Below are 23,784 nucleotides of genomic sequence, written 5' to 3'. Positions count from 1 at the left end.
CCATGACTTTTGTCACCCTAGTGTATATTTCACATATGCTTGTGTTCAACAAGCCCCTACAGTTATTTCAGTCAAACTTGGTACACGCACCATTTATTAACTGCAAAGAAAGACCGTGGAGGTAAAGACCAGCAACCTCGCATTGGAGTGAGAGTGGTAACAGGGTGATGGATAGACAAGGGCTGGAGGAGGAGATGAAAAAGAGAGGAGGGGAGGAGAAGCTGAACAGAGGAGATGGACAAAGAAAGAAAGTAGGAGGAGATGGAGGGGAGAGGAGGGGAGAAGAAGCTGGCCAGAGGAGACATAAGAAGATGGACAGTGAGAGGGAAATGAGGAAGAAATGGACAGAGAGATAGGTGGGAAGAGAAAATGGACAGAGAGAAGAGAGCAGGAAATGGACAGATAAGAAGGGAGAAGGAGATGGACGGAGAGAGGGGGCACGAGGAGAGTGACTAATAGAAAACTGGAGTTAATAAATACCCAGACAACGACTTGTTTCTCAATATGCACATCGTTCATAGTACACGGCGTTCAACTTGCATCACGCTGCCACAGCGCGCCAGATGCAAACACGGTGGTACACAGAGCCCTCGATGCGCCGCTGTAGGAGCACTTCGCTTCCTGTCGCGCGCTGTGGCGGGTCCTAAGTTCCCTGAGCCGGCTGCAGAACGCGCTACAGCCACTTGTGCAGGCGGAGATCGAAATGGCGTCCGTATCCCCGCCACTGTGCGCAACTCTAGCCGCCTCGCAGCGACCCACTTGCTGCAAACTTGGAGATGACGTCCGCTTAACGCCAGTAGCTGCATAAACAATGCGGACTGCTTACTGCACCACCACTCTGGTGTCGCTCGCTGAGCCTCTTCGTTACACGCTTTACTTCCCCTCGCCAGAGAGGATTCTACAGGCGACACACTCCGCTGTTTCTGTGTCAGGTCTAGAAGGAAACAGCAGTTCCCACTAAAGTTTGACAGGTTTGATGCGGCCAGCCACGAAAGTTCTCCTGCGCCAACCTCTTCATCTCAGAGTAGAACTTATCAAAAAAAAAATGGCTCAAATGGCTCTGAGCACTATGGGACTTAACTTCTGTGGTCATCAGTCCCCTCGAACTCAGAACAACTTAAACCTAACTAACCTAATGACATCACACACATCCATGCCGGAGGCAGGATTCGAACCTGCGACCGTAGCAGTCGCGCGGTTCCAGACTGTAGCGCCTAGAACCGCTCGGCCACTCCAGCCGGCCGTAGAACTTATCCCCTACGTCCTCCGTTGTTGGATATATACCAATCTACACTCAAGAGCCAAAGAAGTTGGTATACCTGCCTAAATTCGTGAAAGGCCACCGCGAGCTCGCAGACGTGCCGCCACACGACGTGGCATGGACTCGAATGATGTCTCAAGTGGGTCTGGAGGTAACTGACACCATGAATCCTGCAGGACTGTCCATAAATCCGTTGGAGTACGAGGGGGTGGAGATCTCTTCCGAACAGCACGTAGTAAGGCATCCCAGTTATGCTCAGTAATGTTAATGTCTGAGGTGTTTGGTGGCCAGCGGAAGTGTTTAAACTCAGAAGAGTGTTCCTGGAGCCACTCTACAGCAATTCCGGACGTGTGAGGTGTCGGATTGGTTCAAATGGCTCTGAGCACTATGGGACTTAACTTCTAAGGTCATCAGTCCCCTAGAACTACTTAAACCTAACTAACCTAAGGAGATCACACACATCCATGCCCGAGGCAGGATTCGAACCTGCGACCGTAGCTGTTGCACGGTTCCAGACTGTAGCGCCTAGAACCGATCGGCCACACCGGCCGGCGGTGTCGGATTGTCCTGCTGGAATTGCCCAAGACCGTCGGAATGCACAATGGACATGAGTGGATTCAGGTGATCCAGATAGGATGCTTACGAACGTGTCACCTATCAGAATCGTATCTAGAGGTATCAAGAGTCCCATATCACTCCAACTGCAGACGCTCCACATCATTACCGAGGCTCCGCCAGCTTCAACAGTCCCCTGCTGACAATTTTGGGTTGGGTTGGGTTGGGTTGTTTGGGGAAGGATAGCAGACAGCGAGGTATCGATCTCATCGGATTAGAGAAGGACGTGGAGGGAAGTCGGCCGTATCCTTTCAAAGGAACCATGCCGGCATTTGCCTGCAGAGATTTAGGGAAATCACGGAAAATCTAAATCAGGATGGCCGGACGTGGGATTGAACCGTCGTTCTCCCGAATGCGAGTCCAGTGTCTAACCACTGCGCCACCTCGCTCGGTCCCTGCTGACATATAGGATCCATGGGTTCATGAGGTTGTCTCCATACCCGTACACATCCATCCGCTCAATACAATTTGAAACGAGACTCGTCCGACCAGGTAACATGTTTCCATTCATCAACAGTGCAATGTCGGTATTGAAGGGTCCAGGTGAGGCGTACAGCATTGTGTCGTGCAGTCATCAAGGGTACACGAGTGGCCCTTCGGCTCCAAAAGCCCATATCGATGATATTTCGTTAAATAATTCGCACGCTGACGATTATTTATGGCCCGCACTGAAATCTGCAGCAATCTGCTGAAGGGTTGCGCTTTTGTCACGCTGAACGGCTCTTTTAAGTCATCGTTGGTTCCGTTCTTTCAGGATCTTTTTCCGGCCGCAGCGATGTCGGAGATTTGATGTTTTACCGGATTCCTGATATTCACGATAAACTCCTGAAATGGTCGTACAGGAAAATCCCCAGGTCATCACTACCTCGGAGACACTGTGCCCTATCACTCATGCGCCGACTATAACATCACGATCAAACTCACTTGATAACCTGCTATTGTAGTAGCAGTAACCGATCTAAAAATTGCGCCAGACACTTGACTTATATAGGCGTGGCCGACCGCAGCGCACTATTCTGCCTGTTTACATATCTCTGTATTTGAATACGCATGCCTATACCGGTTTCTCTGGCGCTCCAGTGTATAAGGTGAAGCACCCTAATATCATTACCGAGCAAGGGGGTGCAATAGTTATCACCCCGGACACGCGTACTGGAGGACGACGGTTCAAATCCTGCGTCCGGCCATCCTGATTTAGGGTTTCCTTGATTTCCGTGATTCGCTTCAGGCAAATGCCGGGATGGTTCATATGAAAGGGCGAACCTCGCTGTTTAGTCGCCTACGCTCAAATGAAACCACCGATGTAATATTGTCCCCGCTCCTAATTTCGTCCCCCTAGGAATTTCCTGTCCCTCAGTTGGTAATGAATGTTTAGCTGCGCGCGCATGCGTGGCTTCAGTCCGTTGTTTTCTTGAGGGAGTCTATTGTGTGCAGTACTGTTAGCTTCCGTGTACAAGATGATTTAATTTTTGTGCTGAGATGAACTAGTGCAACTGTCAAATTCGTAGTGTACTGTTGATGCATTAAGTGGTTCTGAAAGCGGTGCTGATATTAAAGAAAGCGGGTTAAAAGCTGTGAGCTATCTGGGGAAGTTAACCTTGTATTACTGAGCAACTGTTTCACCAGGTATCCAGTCTAGCTTACCAAATTCCCAAGCAGACTAACATTAATTATAATCTTTTAATAGTCATCTTACAACAACCGATGATATATATACAAAAAGAGAATTTAAATAAAAAGAAATAAATCTGTTTATATTTGGACATTTATTTTAACATTGATCATTGTTATGTTAAAATTTCAGCATATTAAACTTGATTCGTAACTAAACTGGTGCCTTATTTAGGATTGTGAAAATGTGAGTTTGTAATCTTACGGAACACATCAAATATGGAGCCAAGATTGGGAGACTGCATACAACACTGCATTCATAAAATAACACACGAAGAACATTGAAACATATGCAAGAGGAAATTAACCACAACCAACCGATTCAATTTTCACCCAAAGAAGTTACGTTCGTAGCGCAATCCTGTCCATCATGAAATTACCACACACTGGTATACTAAATTCATACTAACTCTCTGTGAAATCTTCCCGAAAAGAATAGCTGAGAGCTACTTTGGTGATTACACCACATGCTTCACATGGTCAACTTGGTTTACACCAAGAGTGTAACTCCACAATAATTTTGATAATTAAAATAAATTACATCGAAACGCAATTTACAAAAGAAAAACCTTGAACTGGTTACTATCGTCTTACTTTTGACCTGATGGGTCAAACAATTGTATAAGCAATTGGTACTGGTCTCACAAAGTACACCCCATGTGAGTTGAACATAAAGAAAAGTTGCTACATTGAAAAATATTGTCAAGACAAGACGTTATAATCTCACGCACATCGCATTTAAGATTGATGATCTTAGTTAGAGTTAAGGATCATCAACACGTGGTTCCACTTTACTCACAAAGTAGTGACAAAGCAACTACTGGAAGATATTCTGAACTTCACACTCGAATTACACTGTGTTGCAATTTAAAATAACATTAGATATTTTAGATCTAAACCTGAAATAAAGGTGACTAAATTTTCAGTTTGGCTGAACTTAAGAAATCCATTGTCCTACGGACTTAGCAGAGACGTGCTTAGCTGGAGATCTTACCACTTCAGACACTCGCCGCGGACCGACTGGCCTGGGCCCCTACCGAGAGTACCTCACAGATACAAACGGAAGTGACCAGAGAGGCAGCTTCCTATACCAACATGACAAGGGACGGACAGGATCATACCAAGAATAGAAACCTCTTTGCTTTTAGAAAGCGTAGCTACCTGTTCTGACATTGGTCCTACTGTTCTCCAGCAGACAGGCTTGTCTGCTACCATCAAGCATGCAACTAGAAATACATCTGCTCATTCATCCTTTAACACAGAAGGGAAGGGGGATGACAGTATCTTATCATATACAGTATATAAAAGAAAGCAGATGTAGGTTCTGTAAGAGACTGTCTGACATGAATTACATATAAACTGCGTTTTAAAGTGTAGTAGTGTGACAGATCGTTCTTGTTTATGTGTAAAAGTAACGAGTTCCACTTCTCAGTCTCCTCCCAGATAGAGTCAGAAACAACACGGTAAATTTAGAAGAGGAATTTATGCCATAAATGACAACAGATTTAAGAAATTAACATGAAAGGAATCCAACAGAGACCTTTCAATAGCTTGTTATTTCTGGTGCGACCATTGATTTGTGTTCACATCTTTCGCTGTAGTTCAGTCGTGTGCTGTAGTTTCTGCTATGTATTCGCCACAGTCAAGGGTTTGGCCTATGTTGGCGTAGCTGCCATTACAATAAATCTGGGGATGCTAGAGATTTCGTCCCCTGCGCAGTCCTTGTGTTAATCTCCTGGACGAAATTTGGAACTGTTATCGAAAATTGATTTTATTTGCTATTTTTAATGATAGCTTTATGTTTTTCGTGTGGGAAAATGCAAACGCAAGGGAAGAGAAATGGATTCGATGCTCGAAATGCTTGGTTTCTTATCATGAAACATGTTTTTCGAATGTTTATTTGACAACACAAACGGTCGTCAAGCAACAGTTACTAAATAATGAAATTTTTGAAAGATTGCATAACTAGTTTCGAAGCAGTGAGTAATCATTTCCAAATGTAACCAAAAAACCTGGAAAAAACTATTAATAATTGCAACCACACCTCTGTGGTTGCAATTATTAATACTTCGAAAAATACTCTAGAACCAGTAAACTGGAGCAAAGGCAGCAAAAGACCTCATGACAATTTATATTGATCAGTCACTTCACACCTTATACAACATTCGAAAGAAGTGTGGTTGCAATTATTAATGCACTTTTCCAGGTTTGTGATTACATTTGAAAATGATGATTCATTGCGTCGAAACTGTTTATGTAACCTTTAAAAAATTTCAATATTTAGTGACTGTTGCTTGACGACCGTTTGTGTTGTCAAATAAACATTTGAAAATTTTAAAAATTTCACTGTTTTAGTGACTGTGGCTTGACGACCGCTTGTGGTGTCAAATAAACGTTCTAAATTTCATTCAGTCACTCTGCTTTACGACACTGGTATCGAAATACGAAAACATGCTTTTCATCTGGACAGACATACAGTATGTGACATGTCTTTAGAAGGCTGAACATACCTTCCTTTATGGCCTTCAAGTGATGGCAATGTTAGAATGGAAAAACACATTTAAAGTATCATTCTGGAAACATTTAAAGTAATTGTATTTTTGAAAACTTTTATGGGAGTCGGTATTACGAATACCTTTATTGTATTTCTGTTTTTTCAGTGGTAACGTCTATGACAAATCCTGGCTTTAGTATGTTACGACTCTTTAATTGTAACTAGCCTAGAAGTGGATCATAAATTCGGGAATATATATATATATATACCAACATGTAGCCTTTTTCATAACCTTTCAGGTCTTATACAAGCCCTAACCTAGTAACGTGACGAAATTTAGGCCTCCTACTTTATACTTAGTTTTCAAGATCCTTGTGTAACATGAGTGATTTGAATAGATAATACATAACATTTGCATGTAGTTTTAGTGGTATACACCACTTTTGCATATGAATTACGATTTTCTCGAAAGGAGTGATTGAACTTATAATGGAAACTACATATCTTTTGCTCAGGCTTCAGCGTCCAACAGAAAGTGTCATTCAGCTTCTTAATTAGTAACATTTAACATCAGAGTCCTTTTTGTAGATAGACTCAGTACTCAGATGATTCCTGTTTATCATCTTTTATTATGACGATTTCATTTATCATAACTGTTTACAAACAGTTCATCCGAACAGTATACACAAAGCACTTGTTAAAAGAAGTCACAATGTAAGAAACAAATAAAATGCAGGTGTCAAGCTGCGCCAGCCGCTGTGGCCGAGCTGTTCCAAGCGCTTCAGTCCGGAACCGCGATGCTGCTACGGTCGCAGGTTCGAATCCTGCCTCGGGCATGGATGTGTGTGATGTCCTTCGGTTAGTTAGGTTTAAGTAGTTCTAAGTTCTAGGGGACTGATGACCTCAGATGTTAAGTCCCATAGTGCTTAGGGCCATTTGAACCATTTGTCAAGCTGCAGAATAGCATAGACTTTGCGCATTCCACTGCTATGAACCAACTGGTTTCTGGTAAACAAATAAATTATCAGTGGGGTTCCGTTCGGTCTTAACCCTTAACTCACGAGGTGACTCTTCTGTAACGTATACTACGAGGTGTGGTCTCTGAGACCCCTATCTTTAAACCAAGTTTTAAGCTGTAAGTCATTTTAAAATTTAATTTATGTTATATAACATTTATGGTTACGACTATATAAGTGTTGTTAAAAAATACTCCTTGTTGATTTAATTGCACTAAATAAATCCAGCAGTATTTTATCTTTGTATCACTCAAACATCACAAATTTGTGGGAAGATTTTTAAATAGTACACATAAACCAACTGTTAGAGAACTGAATTTTGCGTTCTACAAATTTTCACATAAAACTAATTTCTGAGGTTTCAACTTGCATATAAAAACTGAACTCGATAGTCAGAAAAAGAAAAGCTGCAAAATTAATATTCAGTACTGAGATCTAGATTTTTTTCTTACCATCACTCAGAACACATGTAATTTTAACTAGCACACTAATTATTTTATTGCAGAAACAGGAAAGTGCTCGTCTCCATTGTCCTGAAGTTCTTCCTCCGAATGAGCCTTTTGTTCGCCAGCAGAATTCTGATCACTGGCTATTGAAAAATCATTACCTTCTTTGTCTACTTCTTGTTCTTGTCATTGACATCATTCTCCATCTACTCACTAAAAATTTCGGCGGACTTAGAATACGCCGGCCGGAGTGGCCGTGCGGTTCTAGGCGCTACAGTCTGGAACCGAGCGACCGCTACGGTCGCAGGTTCGAATCCTGCCGCGGGCATGGATGTGTGTGGTGTCCTTAGGTTAGTTAGGTTTAATTAGTTCTAAGTTCTAAGCGGCTGATGACCTCAGAAGTTAAGCCGCATAGTGCTCAGAGCCATTTGAACCATTTGAACTTAGAATACGTAAAATTGTCACATTCTTGCGAACACATTTTGTACTGAACTGACGAATACAGATGGCTGGTTCACGAGGCGCGGTCTAGGAGACCCCATCAAATGTCAACAACAATCAAATGAGGCGATAACGTAACTCATTACAAGAGCCATAAATGACCTACGAGAGCGACAGAGAAAATTCTGGCGCTGTCCGAGAGACCGCACCTCGAGAGATAAGGGTTAAATAACCTCGCATTTGCCTGCGACGATCGTTAATTAATACATTTGTCCATCATACACTACTGACCATTAAAATTGCTACACCACGGAGATGACGTGCTACAGACGCGATATTTAACCGACAGGAAGAAGATGCTGTGATATGCAAATGATTTGCTTTTCAGAGCATCCACACAAGTTTGGCGCCGGTGGCGACACCTACAACGTGCTGACATGAGGAAAGTTTCCAACCGATTTCTCATACACAAACAGCAGTTGACCAGCGTTGTCTGGTGAATTGTTGTTGTGATGCATCGTGTAAGGAGGATAAATGCGTACCATCACGTTTCCGACTTTGATAAAGGTCGGATTGTAGCCTACACCGATTGCGGTTTATCCTATCGCGACATTGCTGCTCCCGTTGGTCGATATCCAATGACTGTTAGCAGAATATGGAATCGGTGGGTTCAGGAGGGTAATACTGAACGCCGTGCTGGATCCCAACGGACTCGTATGACTAGCAGTCGAGATGACAGGCATCTTATCCGTATGGCTGTAACGGATCGTGCAGCCACGTCTCGATCCCTGAGTCAACAGATGGGGACGTTTGCAAGACAACAACCATCTGCACGAACAGTTCGACGACGTTTGCATCAGCATGGACTACCAGCTCGGAGACCATGGCTGCGGTTACCCTTGACGCTGCATCACAGACAGCAGCGCCTGCGATGGTGAAGTCAACGACGAACCTGGGTGCACGAATGGCAAAACGTCATTCCTTCGGATGAATCGAGGTTCTGTTTACACCATCATGATGGTCGCATCCGTGTTTGGCGACATCGCGGTGAACGCACATTGGAAGCGTGTATTCGTCATCGCCATACTGGCGTATCACCCGGCGTGATGGTATGGGGTGGCATTGGTTACCCGCCTCGGTCACCTCTTGTTCGCATTGACGGCGCTTTGAACAGTGGACGTTACATTTCAGATGTGTTACGACCCGTGGTTCTACCCTTCATTCGATCCCTGCGAAATCCTACATTTCAGCAGGATAATGCACGACCGCATGTTGCAGGTCCTGTACGGGCCTTTATGGATACAGAAAATGTTCGGCTGCTGCCCTGGCTAGCACATTCTCCAGATCTCTCACCGATTGAAAACGTCTGGTCAATGGTGGCCGAGTAACTGGCTAGTCACAATACGCCAGTCACTACTCTTGATGAACTGTGGTATCATGTTGAAGCTGCATGGACAGCTGTACCTGTACACGTCATCCAAGCTCTGTTTGATTCAATGCCCAGGCGTATCAACGCCGTTATTACGGCTAGAGTTGGTTGTTCTGGGTACTGATTTCTCAGGATCTATGGACTCAAACTGCGTGAAAACGTAAACACATGTCAGTTCTAGTATAATATATTTTTCCAATGAATACCCGTTTATCATCTGCATTTCTTCTTGGTGTGGTAATTTTAATGGCCAGTAGTGCAGTTTCTTCGAAACTATGAAAGAGTAGGATGACAACCTTTGAGAAATATTACCGTAACATGTGACTGACAAACATGTTCACATTATTGTAAACAGGTAAGAAAAACGTTGTCGTCAAAAAGGGTCATATATTACATACTTGATTAGAAAACATTTGTCAGGTATTTAGAAATTACGTGTTAAACGTATCGAAGGTAAAAGCGGTGTCGAATAATACGTATCAGAATTTAGCCAACTTTTTGGTGTGTGTGAAGCAGCACATCTAAAACGCATCGATTGTCTTCCGTTCCGGTTTTCTCACAGTCCATGAGTCACCACGATAGTGCTGTAGTATGTCTGATACTAGTAGACTTCTGTTGGCCAGGGATGCCCTCTTTGGCTGTGCTAGTCTGCTTTGAATGTCGTGGGATATCTTGCTTAGAAGTCGGTAGAATTGCTTTACTTAGTCTATTTTGCGGTCCGCAATTTTGACATTAAGACTATCGCTACTCTCATTTCAGCTTCTCATAACTATCGTCTTTTTTGAAGAACAACAGCCTGAGTTCAAATTGTCACAAATGATTACTACTGTCGATCAGTTCTGATTAATGACGAGTAGTGAAAAATGAAGTATTTTCATAAAATAACACAGTCGTAAGCCTTCATAAAAACAGTATTATTCACAATTCGAAATTAATGAGACCTGGAGATGAATATGAAGTCATCGAAATTAGTAATCATTTGTGACAGTTTACTGTTGAGAGCGTTAAAATAAATATTTATTAAAAACATACAGTTGTGGGTTCTCCCACGACAATATGTCCTCTATTATTACTTTCTTCTTCCTTCGGTATACTCTCAATCGACAGTGTGTGCTCCTTAGTCCGTTCAGCCCATTCAACAGGTCCTGCAGTTCTACTGCATTTCCCACTGCGCATAGCAATGTCATCGGCGAATCTTATCAGTGATATACTTTCACCACGAATTTCAATCTCTCTCCTGAACCTTTCTTATTCGATGTGAACGCAGATCAGTAAGGACAAAGATTACATTCCTGTTTTATATTCCTTTTTAATTCGAGCATTTCTTTCTTTGTATTCCATTCTTATTGTTCCTTCTTGATTCTTGCACATAATCTATATTACCCATCTTTGCTATTGCTTTCGACTATTCTCCTGACAATTTAGAACACATTGTGCGATAATCCACTGTCGATTTTGCAGGTCGTGAAATCCTATAAAGTAGTATACATAAAACTAAACTCTTCTCGAACAGGCCATGAAGGCCCAACGGTACAGACCGAACTCCGTGTCATCCTCAGCCCACAGGCGTCACTGAACGCGGATGCGGAGGGGCACGTGTTTAACACACCGCTCTCCCGGCCGTATATCAGTTTCCGAGACCGGAGCCGCTACTTCTCAAATCAAGTAGCTCCTCAGTTTGCCTCACAAGGGCTGAGTGCACCCCGCTTGCCAACAGCGCTCAGCAGACCGGATGGTCACCGATCCAAGTGTTAGCCCAGCCCGACAGTCCTTAACTTCGGTCGGCACCCACGGCCGCTGCCCAAGCAGGCCGCTCGAACGAAGAAGACGATGAAGAAGCCGTCCCCACCACCAGACGGTCACACCGGAGGCCGCCGCCCATAGTCTTCTAGGTGGCAGAGGACTATAAGGGTTTCCTGCAGCTCGTGAGGCAGTGGACGACTGTCGACTTCACCTTGCGAGTTGCGATAGGGAACCTTGTGCGGCTACAGGTCGCTAACACCGAAGACTACATCCGGGTGACGAGCGAGGCGTCAAACCAGGGCCTCCACTGGTACACACACGCCGCCGTCCCCGAGCGACTGTTGAAGATAGTCTTCAAAGGACTACCCATGGCAGTTCAACCCGAGCTGCTACATGAACTGACGGAGCTCGACTTCCGCGTGCGCAATGTGACGTGCGTGAAGTCGCACGTCAGTCACAAAAAGTCTCCGTCACTTCTGGTGATCGCCACCGATACACCGGAAAACAGGTGGCTCTACAAGGTGACGAGGGTGGCCAACACAAAGGTCACCGTCGAAAACCTGAAGCAGAAGAGGGGCCTGGTACAATGCTTCCGCTGCCAGGGGATGGGGCACGTGGCTCGCCACTGCTCCTTCCCCGAGAAGTGTGCCGGGGGCCATGCCAGTAGACCGTGTCCGCTACCGAGGTCGCACGCGCCCAAGTGTGCGAACTACAGCGGCCCACACGTGGGGAGCTACCGCGGCTGCGAAGTTTTCAAAGCCGCAACAGCTCGCCAAAACGGGCAGCAGGCCACGACGACTGCCGACCGCTCCCTCCGCCGTCCGCGCCCAGGCGCAAAACCGGCTAGGCGGCCGGCACACGCAAGAGCACCAACTACTGCGACTGGTGGAGCAGGCGATGGGGGCCCTGGAGCGTCGCGAGTACCTTGGGGCGGTACTCCTCGACGTCTGCAAGGCCTTTGATAGCGTGTGGCACGACGGCCTCCTGTATAAGCTGCTGGTGCAGGGGGTACCCGTGTCGCACGTCCGCCTTCTCCAGTCCTACCTGCGAGGGCGCACGTTGCATGTGCGTGCAGACGGGGGCGTGTCCACGGCGCGCCACATACGTGCTGGAGTGCCGCAGGGGTCCGTCCTTGGCCCCCTGCTGTACTCTCTCTTCACCGCCGACGTCCCGAAGACGACGCCGAGGGTCCATCTGGCGCTCTATGCCGATGACACCGCGCTGTACACGCGCAGCATGACCGCGCTGCTGATGCGCCGCCGCCTGCAGCTCGCCTGCACCGAGATTGGAGCCTGGGCCACCAAATGGCGGCTCAAGTTCAACGCCGGGAAGAGCCAGGCGGTGGTGTTTACTCGCCGCCGTATACCCGACGCGCTGCCGCAAGTGCGGAACATGGGAGGCCCCATCCCGTGGTCGCGCACTGGAAAGTACCTCGGCGTCACTATGGACCGACGCCTGACCTGGGGTCCACAAATCAGGGAGCTGAGGGGCCGGGCGCTTGGACGGATGCGCTCGCTCTACCCCCTCCACAACCCCACGACGACACGGCCACCCCACTGCGGCCTCACGCTCTACCTAGCACTAATCAGGCCAGTGCTGGAGTACGCGGCCGTGGTGTGGGGAAATGCCGCTGACACTCACGTCCAGACGCTGCAACGAGTGGAGAACAAGGCCCTTCGGCTGGCGCTCCACCTGCCAAGGGACTACGACACTCGGATGCTTCACGACATCGCGGGAGTTCCGATGCTGAAGCGCCGCTTCCGCGCGCTCGCAAGGAACTTCTACGAGTCGGCGAGGACGTCTAGAAACCCGCTGGTCAGTGGACTGGGAAACCAACTCCACTGGCGTCCAGCGACCAGATGGCCGGACCGGTTGCTGGAATAACTCCATGCAGCCAGAGAGGTTGACCTGCAATCCGTGACTACGAGAAGACACACAACAAAGTGAGGACCACATCTATCAAGAGATTCCACTACGCAGGAACAGCAGTTGGTCTGCTTAACCTGCTACAAATCGTGCAGGGAATTGCACGTGATTCACACGGTACGGCGAGGTACGGCAAACGCAAGACCGACGCCGGCAGCCAATGCTGCCATCTCCGTCCCCACTGACGGGGGCAACAGAAGCTGGCGCACTCGCGTCAGAAAACGTGCGCGCGAGCGCACACCCGAAGACCAGCGCGCCTACCACGTCCAAGGGAAGGCGCGCAGAGAAGACCTCGCACCGACGGGAGGCGAAAGGCGTGGTAACGCGCCAGCCGCCTCACGTCACCCAGCAGCAACCAGCCAAGGCGCCACTACAACAGCGCAAGAAGCAGGGCTGGCTGCAGCAATTTCCGCACTCTCTGCGGCAATCGACAAGGTAAGACACCTTGCCGACACGCTGCAGAGAGTTGCTGAAGTAGTGATGACCGCCGCACCGGCGGCTGTTCAACAGCAGGCGAAATAAGGCGCTCCCTACGCCGTCCGCGCCGGGAGCAGCGAAGACGGCCTGTCATGGGCCCACCCAGTGTCTGCAGTGCAGACGCCAAGAAGTTTAACCAAGCTGAGAAGGGCTACAAGAAGACACAAATCAAAAGAGAAGAATTAACCACTCCAAAAGAAAGAAGACTTGGAGGCAAAGTAGGGCAAGCCTACTAGGACTCCGCCGACCAGGGGCCGGGGGGCCCCTGCTGAAGCCCGGTTCGTTCGTTCGTTTAATCTGACGGGAACCGGTGTTACCACTGCGGCAAGGCCGTTGCCATAAAGTAATATAAATTGATTACGAAAGTTTCCCGAGGCACTCACATATTCATATACAAATTCGTCAGACCAGATTATGGCAGTCCTGGACAAAATAAATTGCTAATGTCAAATCATTGGCGTTTTATTTGAGGAATAAATTGCTGAGAATGTACGTGGGGTTGCAAGTGCTGTTCTGACATGAAGAGGCTGGCACAGGAGATAAATTCCGCATCAGACCAGTCAGAAGAATGAAAAAAAATGGTAGCTGAGACCAAGGGCCACAAACTTTTGCAAGGTGCAAGTTTTCATAGAGAAGACTTTTTTCATCCCTGTGGATCAATAACTCGACACACTTGTGTCACTGAGGATCTGGATCGGTAAAGTGAGTTAACTGCTTACGATTGTCTTCCGTTTTCAATTTTACCCCACCAAAGTTTTCTAATCTTTTTTGTGCACACATGTTACACGTAGATTTTAGAAACTTATTGGTGCCACTCCTGATTTTCTCTGACCGCTTTTTCGTATCTCTAACGATGCGAATCTCCTTCAAGCTGTTTCGTACATTCAGGTGTACAGGGTGGTCCATTGATCGTGACCGGGCCAAATATCTCACGAAATAAGCATCAAACGAAAAAACTACAAAGAACGAAACTCGTCTTCCTTGAAGGGGGACACCAGATGGCGCTATGGTTGGCCCGCTACATCGCGCTGCCATAGATCAAAAGGATATCAACTGCGATTTTTTTAAATAGGAAGCCCCGTTTTTTTATTGTATATTAGTGTAGTACGTAAAGAAATATGCATGTTTTAGTTGGACCACTTTTTTCGCTTTGCGATAGCTGGCGCTGTAATAGTCACAAACGTATAAATACGTGGTATCACGTAACATTCCGCCTGTGCGGACGGTATATGCTTCGTGATACATTACCCGTGTTTTTAAGTCACAAACCGTTTACCATATGCGGAAAAGGTCGATGTCATGTTGATGTAAGGCTATTGTGAGCAAAATGCCCAACGGGCGTGTGCTATGTATGCTGCTCGGTATCCTGGACGACATCATCCAAATGCAAGGGACCGTTCGACGGATAGTTACGTTATTTAAGGAAACAGGAAGCGTTCAGCCACATGTGGAACGTCAACCACGACCTGCAACAAATGATGATGCCCAAGTAGGTGTTTTAGCTGCTGTCGCTGCTAATCCGCAAATAAGTAGCAGACAAACTGCGCGAGAATCGGGAATCTCAAAAACGTCGGTGTTGAGAATGCTACATCAACATCGACTGCGCCCGTACCATATTTCTAAGCACCAGGAATTGCATGGTGACGAATTTGAACGTCGTGTACAGTTTTGCCACTAGGCACAAGAGAAATTACGGGACGATGAGAGATTTTTTGCACGCGTTCTATTTAGCGACGAAGCGTCGTTCACCAACAGCGGTAACGTAAACCGGCATAATATGCACTATTGGGCAACGGAAAATCCACGATGGCTGCGACAAGTGGAACATCAGCGATCTTGGCGGCTTAATGTATGGTGCGGCATTATGGGAGGAAGGATAATTGGCCCCCATTTTATCGACGGCAATCTAAATGGTGCAATGTATGCTGATTTCCTACGTAATGTTCTACCGGTGATACTACAAGATGTTTCACTGCATGACAGAATGGCGACGTACTTCCAGCATGATGGATGTCTGGCACATAGCTCGCGTGCGGTTGATGCGGTAATGAATAGCACATTTCATGACAGGAGGATTGGTCGTCGAAGCACCATACCATGGCCCGCACGTTCACCGAATCTGACGTCCCCGGATTTCTTTCTGTGGGGAAAGTTGAAGGACATTCGCTATCGTGATCCACCGACAACGCCTGACAACATGCGTCAGCGCATTGTCAATGCAGGTGCGAACATTACGGAAGGCGAACTACTCGCTGTTGAGAGGAATGTCATTACACGTATTGCTAAATGCATTGAGGTTGACGGACATCATTTTGAGCATTTATTGCACTAATGTGGTATTTACAGGTAATCACGCGGTAACAGCATGCGTTCTCAGAAATGATAAGTTCACAAAGGTACATGTATCACACTGGAACAACCGAAATAAAATGTTCAAACGTACCTACGTTCTGTATTTTGATTTAAAAAAACTACCTGTTACCAACTGTTCGTCTAAAATTGTGAGCCATATGTTTGTGACTATTACAGCGCCATCTATCACAAAGCGAAAAAAGTGGGGCAACTAAAACATTCATGTTTCTTTACGTACTGCAGGAATATGTAACAAGAAATGGGGGTTCCTATTTAAAAAAACGCAGTTGACATCCGTTTGACCTATGGAAGCGCCATCTAGCGGGCCAACCATAGCGTCATCTGGTTTCCCCCTTCAAGCTGGACAAGTTTCGTTCTTTGTAGTTTTTTCGTTTGACGCTTATTTCGTGAGACATTTGCCCCGGTCACGATCAGTGGACCACCCTGTACATCCCACCTGGAACATCTGCATATTAATTTGCCTCGAGGGGAAAAAATGGCATTATTAGGTGAAAGCGCGAAGTCGGAGTCTCCGGGCCGTTTCCAGCGCGGCGCGGCAACAACTGTGCAAACCGGAGAATTGATTTCGGATACGCAGGTCAGCGGGTGGCAAGCGACCTCGGCTGAATGTTCTGCCCGAGTCGGCAGCGGCCGCCCGCACGGCAAATATTTGAATATCGATACTTGCACATCCGCCGCTGCCCGCCAGAGGGCGACAGAAGAAAGCCAGCCAGCAGTTTCCAGCGTGGATATGCCGGCCCCTGGCTGACGTCATTATCCCATTCCAGCTCCAGCGGGGCGTCCGCTGATCGCCTCTGTGTTTACCGTCCAGAGTACAGGCTTACCCCAGCTTTGTCCGATTAATCTACTGCGGCTGCAGTCGTCGATCGCTGCACTCACAGTAAATGCTTTTTCTTATCTTGGTATTTTCCAACATGGACGGTGTAACACATTCAGTGCTTCCTCTTCTTCTTTGTTGCTTGCCTTGCCATTTCTCCTCCATCTTTTCTCCATGTCGCCTTTTGCTTTCTTCTGTCCAGGTCGTTCTCGATTCTTACTTTTTGTGCCTTGAAAACCTTTTAATTTCAGTATCTTATTCTTAACAATGTTGCCTCCTGTTAATTCCGATTCTTCGACGTTGTTTCTTTCTATTTCTTCTCTTATGTATGTAATCCGTCCTATTGTCCATTTCCTTTTCCAGAAGTATAGGAATATTTGTTTCGTTAGCCTGCTCTCATTCATTCTCTAGAAGTGTCCAAAGAGGATTAATTCTCCCTTTGCCACTACTTCTGTTATTTTCTTTATACACTACTGGCCATTAAAATTGCTACACCAAGAAGAAATGCAGATGATAAATGGGTATTCATTGGACAAATATATTACACTAGACCTGACATGTGATTACATTTTCAAACACTTTGGGTGCATAGATCCTGAGAAATCAGTACCCTGAACAACCACCTCTGGCCGTAATAATGGCCTTCATAAGCCTGGGCATTGAGTCAAAAAGAGCTTGGATGGCGAGTACAGGTACAGCTGCCAGTGCAGCTTCAACACGGTACCACAATTAATCAAGAGTAGTGACTGGCGTAATGTGACGAGCCAGTTGCTCGGCCACCATTGACTAGACGTTTTCAATTAGTGAGAGATCTGGAGAATGTGCTGGCCAGTACAGGTTTCTGTATCCAGAAAGGCCCGTACAGCTCCTGTAACAAGCGGTCGTGCATTATCCTGCTGAAATGTAGAGTTTCGCAGGGATCGAATGAAGGGTAGAGCCTCGGATCGTTACACATTTGAAATGTAACGTCCACTGTTCAAAGTGCCGTCAATGTGAACAAGAGGTGACCGAGACGTGTAACCAGTGGCACCCCGTACCATCACGCCGGGTGATACGACAGTATGGCGATGACGAATACACGCTTCCAATGTGCGTTCACCGCGATGTGGACAAACACGGATACGACCATCATGATGCTGTAAACAGAACCTGGATTCATCCGAAAAAATGACGTTTTGCCATTCGTGCACCCTGCTTCGTCGTTGAGTACACCATCGCAGGCGCTCCTGTCTGTGATGCAGCGTCAAGGGAAAGCGCAGCCATGGTCTCCGAGCTGATAGTCCATGCTACTGCAAACGTCGTCGAACTGTTCGTGCAGATGGTTGTTGTCTTACAAACGTCCCCATCTGTTGACTCAGGGATCGAGACGTGGCTGCACGATCCGTTAGAGCCATGCGGATAAGATGCCCGTCATCTCGCCGTTGGGATCCAGTACGGCGTTCCGTATTACCCTCCTGAACCCACCGATTCCACATTCTGCTAACAGTTATTGGATCTCGACAAACGCGGGCAGCAATGTCGCGATACGATAAACCGCAATCGCGATAGGCTACAATCCGACCTTTATCAAAGTCGGAAGCGTGATGGCACGCATTTTTCCTCCTTACACGAGGCATCACAACAACGTTTCACCAGGCAACGCCGGTCAACTGCTGTTTGTGTATGAGAAATCAGTTGGAAACTTTCCTCATGTCAGCACGTTGTAGGTGTCGGCACCGGCGCCAACCTTGTGTGAATGCTCAGAAAAGCTAATCATTTGCATATCACAGCATCTTCTTCCTGTCGGTTAAATTTCGTGTCTGTAGCACGTCATCTTCGTGGTGTAGCAATTTTAATGGCCGGTAGTGTATTTTCGTAAATCTCCTAGTTATTTCTCATTTCTTAATCTGCGTTTCAGGTACCTTATAACTGACCAGTAAAATTACGTCATGTAACTTTCTTTCTCGTTTGTATTAACTTTTCAAGAGCGTCAGCTATAGAATTGTCGCAACAGACAGAAATGTCAGCAGACTTAAACAATATCAGTGCGGTTCCTTATATTATGGGCAAATACTGTACATTATAATTTTCTTCTCACTCATAGCAGGATTAATTAATTTCTCTCAATAGAAAAACTGAGTAATTTCTGTTCGAACCAAAGTTACCGAGTAGTTTCCGCTTGTGTGGTTGCGTTTAAAATACATTTACTGTGTAAATAAACTACACCGCATAACTTACGGAACATCGGACTTGGTTAACAAATAAACTCTGTGCAGGTTCTGTTAAACAGAAGATACAATTAACTACTATTAAAGCTGGAGAAAATACACTGAAGCGCCAAAGAAATCTGTATACGCATACGTATGCAATTACAGAGCTATGTAAAGAGGGAGACTACGGCGCTGCGGTCGAGAACGCCTATATAAGACAAGTGTCTGCTGCAGTTGTCAGATCGGTTACTGCTGCTACAATGGCAAATTATCAAAATTAAAGTGAGCTTGAACATGGTGTTACACTCGGCGCAGGAGCAATGGCACACAGCATTTCCGAGGTAGCGATGAAGTGGGAATTTTCCCGCACGACCATCTGCCAAGTGTAACATGAATATCAAGTATCCGGTAAAACATCAAATCTCCGACAACTCTGCGGCCGGAAAAAGATCCTGCAAGAACGGGACCAACGACGACTGAAGAGAATCGTTCAAGGTGACAGAAGTGCAACCCTTCCGCAACTTGCTGCAGATTTCAATGCTGGGCTATTAGCAAGTGTCAGTGTTCGAAAACCACTCAACGAAACATCATCGGTGTGGGCTTTTGGAGCCGAAGGCCCACTCGTGCGCTCGTGTACCCTTCATGACTGCACGACACGAAGTTTTACCCCCCCCCCCCCCCCACCCCGCCTGATCCCGTCAACACCAACACTGGAATGTTGATGACTGGAAACATGTTGCCTGAACGGCCCAGTCTCGTTTCAAATTGTGTCGAGCGGATGGGTGTACGCTTATGGAGACACCTAATGAGTCCATGGACCCTGTATGTCAGCAGGGCACTGTTCAAGCTGGTGGAGGCTCTGTAATGGCGTGGGGCGTGTGCAGTTGCAGTGATGTGGGACCCCTGATACGTCTAGATACGACTCTGACATGTGACACATACGTAAGCATCCTGTCTGATCACCTGCATCCACTCACGTCCATTGTGCATTACAACAGACTTGGGCAATTCCAGCAGGACAATGCGACACCCAACTCGTCCAGAACTGCTACAGATTGGTTCCAGGAACACTTTTCTGAGTTTAAACGCTTCTGATGGCCACCAAACGCACCAGACATGAACATCATTGAGCCTATCTGGGATGTCTTGCAACGTGCTGTTAAGAAGAGATCTCCACCCGCCCTGCAGGATTCATGGTGTCAATTCCCTCCAGGACTACGGCAGACATTAGTCGAGTCCATGCCACGTCGTGTTGCGGCACTTCTGCGTGCTCGCGGGGACCCTTCACTATAATAGGAAGGTGTATCAGTTTCTCTGGCTTTTCACTGTGTAACACCGTTACGCAAGACTATACCAGGTTCCGCTAGTAGAATCACAGTGACACCATTTCATAGCCGCGTGGTCTCTGGCGTCCCGTCGGAGGTTGAGAGCCCTGCCTCGGGCATTGGTGTGTGTGTTGACCTTACAGTGAGTTAGTTTAGATTAGATTAAGTAGTGTGTAAGCTTAAGGACCGATGACCTCACCAGTTTGATCCCATAAGGTCTTACCACCAATTTCCAGTTTCCGCACTTAACTTTAGGTATAGCAGGATAATAAAGTACAGCAATAGCCGTAAAGAGGGCTTTGCTGAAACTTTACACTAATTATTACTTCAATCAGAAGTTATACTCACATTCATCAGGATAAAAGCGACAGTCGTACAGACCAGCATAAGCTCAGTCCAGTTAAGATAATGCAATTACGATGGACGACTCATTACCGTGTACTAGTATCTACAGTAAAATATAAAACAGGCCACGAGTGCTAGCTCGTATGCTTATTCTTAGGCAAACATAACATTTTACATAAATTGTTAACACTGTAAGCTACACTTATTTTCTTCGTATATACGTAAAATGACTTGAAAAATGAATATCTTTCTTAAATTATTTAACGATTCTAAAAACGGTGCCACAACCTCTGTCCTGCCAAACTACTAGTTCATCGTTAAGAACTCGCAAGCACAAAAAGCATGCTGGTCTTATCACTGTGGTACAGTATTTTAGATCTTATTTTCTAGATATTCACTCTTGCTGTACATAACTTTTTATCGAACCATATGCTCGTTCTGTTTTATTAACCCTTACATCTACTGCAGATTTTTGTACTCCATTCTGCTGTATAGTTCCTCCAACATATTTAAATTTACTAACTCGCGTTATTTAAGCTAGCTGAGTTTCACTATATTTTGTTGCATTTTTAACTGGAATTAATTTTTATTTTTCAGCGATTTTTACCATTTGTATTCGCTGTTATGTTCAGAAGATTTATGTAATTACCTGCTTCTGTACGATTTTCTGAGTGTATTGCAGAATTGTCTGTAGGCACTGTTTGACATCCTTTAAGCACTGTTCAAAAATTTCAAAAAAAGGTAGTGTTTGTGACATTTCCTTGTATTTTTGTAAATGCTTTACCGTTTTTTATTACTATTTTTCTGGTGCGAACTACAATCATCATTTTGTTTCAGTTACAGGGCCCTTGTTAAAAACCAACGTGTGTAGGGTGTATACCGATAATGGCTGAAAAAATTATGACTAACACTGAGTCAGGGTTATCTCCACGCCTGAGGCGCGCGTAGAAGGCATGGAAAGCAAAAAAGCAGGAAAGCTGGCAATCATCACAGAACCGTCTTCTAACGACAAGATTTCTCGACACGTGCAGCTTGAGGCACCCACAGTGCTGTAGAGACATTTTTGTGACAGGGCGAAAGCACAGCAGTGATTCATCCCTCATCTAGAAAAATGTAAGCTGAAAACTTTTCGTTTCAACAGACAGAGAACAACCTCATTCAGAATGACATTTTCTAAAGTCGAAAGTGTTGCATAGTTCTGTCTCTCGCTCTCTGTCTCGCCCCCCCCCCTCTCTCTCTCTCTCTCTCTCTCTCTCTCTCTCACACACACACACACACACACACACACACACACACACACACACACACACACACAAAACGACATACACTATATTGGAACCTCGTTTACCCGTATTCCGTATTAGATGGGAGCCTAGGTCATACATTTCCTGAATACAGGTAAAAATAGAAAAACATGAGATAAATACCATAAACGTCCACGTTCTATTCATTTTAACGCAAAGACACATACCAAGCATTTTTGTATAAATGTTGACCAGTTATTGACGAAAACAGTGAGTTTATTCACTGAAATAATCGGTTAGTTTCTTTTAAGCCAGATTCGTGCGCCATTTACTAGCCCACTCAAAGTGTAATGGTTGCGACAGCATGCTAGATTTCTTAGTAATATATAACCCTGAGCATATTGGGGGCATTACGACGGATACAGACTACTGACCACAAGGTCATTGTAGCGTGTCTGACCACCACAACATCTAAATCCACTAAAAGTAAAAGCAAAATATGTTTATTCAAAGAAAAAGAAAGATAAAAATTCGGTTGATGCCTTTCTTTCAGATAGTCTCCACTCCGTTCCAACTAACTATGTAAAGGACAACAGACGTGCCTTAAATTCAAGGAAATTTCATCTACGGAAGTTGAGAGGTTTATAACTAATTAATGAAAGATGGTACTGATCTTCCTTTTATACAAAAAAGTTGGGAACACTGTTGCACAGAAAAAAGAATGTCAAATTTAAAAGAAGACAAAAGCTCTGAGATTGGCGATCGAAACTATAACGCGACATTCTTTTAATAGTTTGCACAATGAAACTCTGTCTCGAACTCTGACAGGAAATCCAGAGACATTCTGGTCGTATGTGAAGTACAACAGCGGTTGCGTGAAGCCCGTAATATAATATTATCAATTGACCATGGAAGACGAAGTAAATATTTCAGTATTCGAATCAAGAACAGCTGCCAACACGAGTACCCTCGGTGCAGCGAAACAGCTGAAATCACTTAATAAAGGCAAGTCTTCTGGTCCAGATGTCTACACCAAAACTGAAGAAAGAAAGTAGGAGTTATCCGATGAATTACAGACCCATATCACTGACGTCGATTTGCAGGAGGATTATGGAACATATACTATGTTTGAACATTATGAATTATCTTAAAGAAAATGGGCTTACTGGCATAGCACGGATTCAGAAAATATCGTTCTTGTGAAATGCATTTAGCTGTTTATTCACTCAATGTAATGAGTGCTATGGACGGGGATCTCAAATTGATTCCATATTTCTAGATTTCCAGAAGGATTTTGACACCGCTCCTGACAAGAAACTTGTAATCAAATTGTATGCCCATAGAGTAGCGCTTCAGTTGTGCAGCTGGATTCGTGATTTGCTGTCAGAAATGTCACAGTACATAGTAATCGAGGGAAAATTATGAAGTAAAAAAGACGTCGCATCCGGCGTTCGCCAAGGAAGTGTTGTTCGTAATCTACCTAAACGACTTAGGAAGCAATGTGAGCAGCTCACTTAGATTGCTTACACATGACGCTGACGTTTACCATACAGTAATGTCATTAGAAGATCAAAACGAATTACAAAATGATTTAGACAAAATATATGTATGATGAATACAGTGGTAATTGTTCTGATAAGGCTAACTGTGAGTTCATCAACATAAATACAAAAAGATGTGGTGTCACCGCCAGACACCACACTTGCTAGGTGGTAGCTTAAATCGGCCGCGGTCCATTTAGTACATGTCGGACCCGCGTGTCGCCACTGTGTGATCGCAGACCGAGCGCCACCACAAGGCAGGTCTCGAGATACGGACGAGCACTCGCCCCAGTTGTACGACGACATTGCTAGCGACTATACGGACGAAGCCTTTGCTCTCATTTGCCGAGAGACAGTTAGAATAGCCTTCAGCTGAGTCAATGGCTACGACCTAGCAAGGCGCCATTAGCCTTACATAGTTTGATAGTTAT

The sequence above is a fragment of the Schistocerca serialis genome, chromosome 1 (genome assembly GCF_023864345.2).
Source record: "Schistocerca serialis cubense isolate TAMUIC-IGC-003099 chromosome 1, iqSchSeri2.2, whole genome shotgun sequence".
Taxonomy (NCBI): Eukaryota; Metazoa; Arthropoda; class Insecta; order Orthoptera; family Acrididae; genus Schistocerca; species Schistocerca serialis.
The sequence above is the reverse complement of the archived record's forward strand: the minus strand, read 5'-3'. Positions refer to the sequence as shown.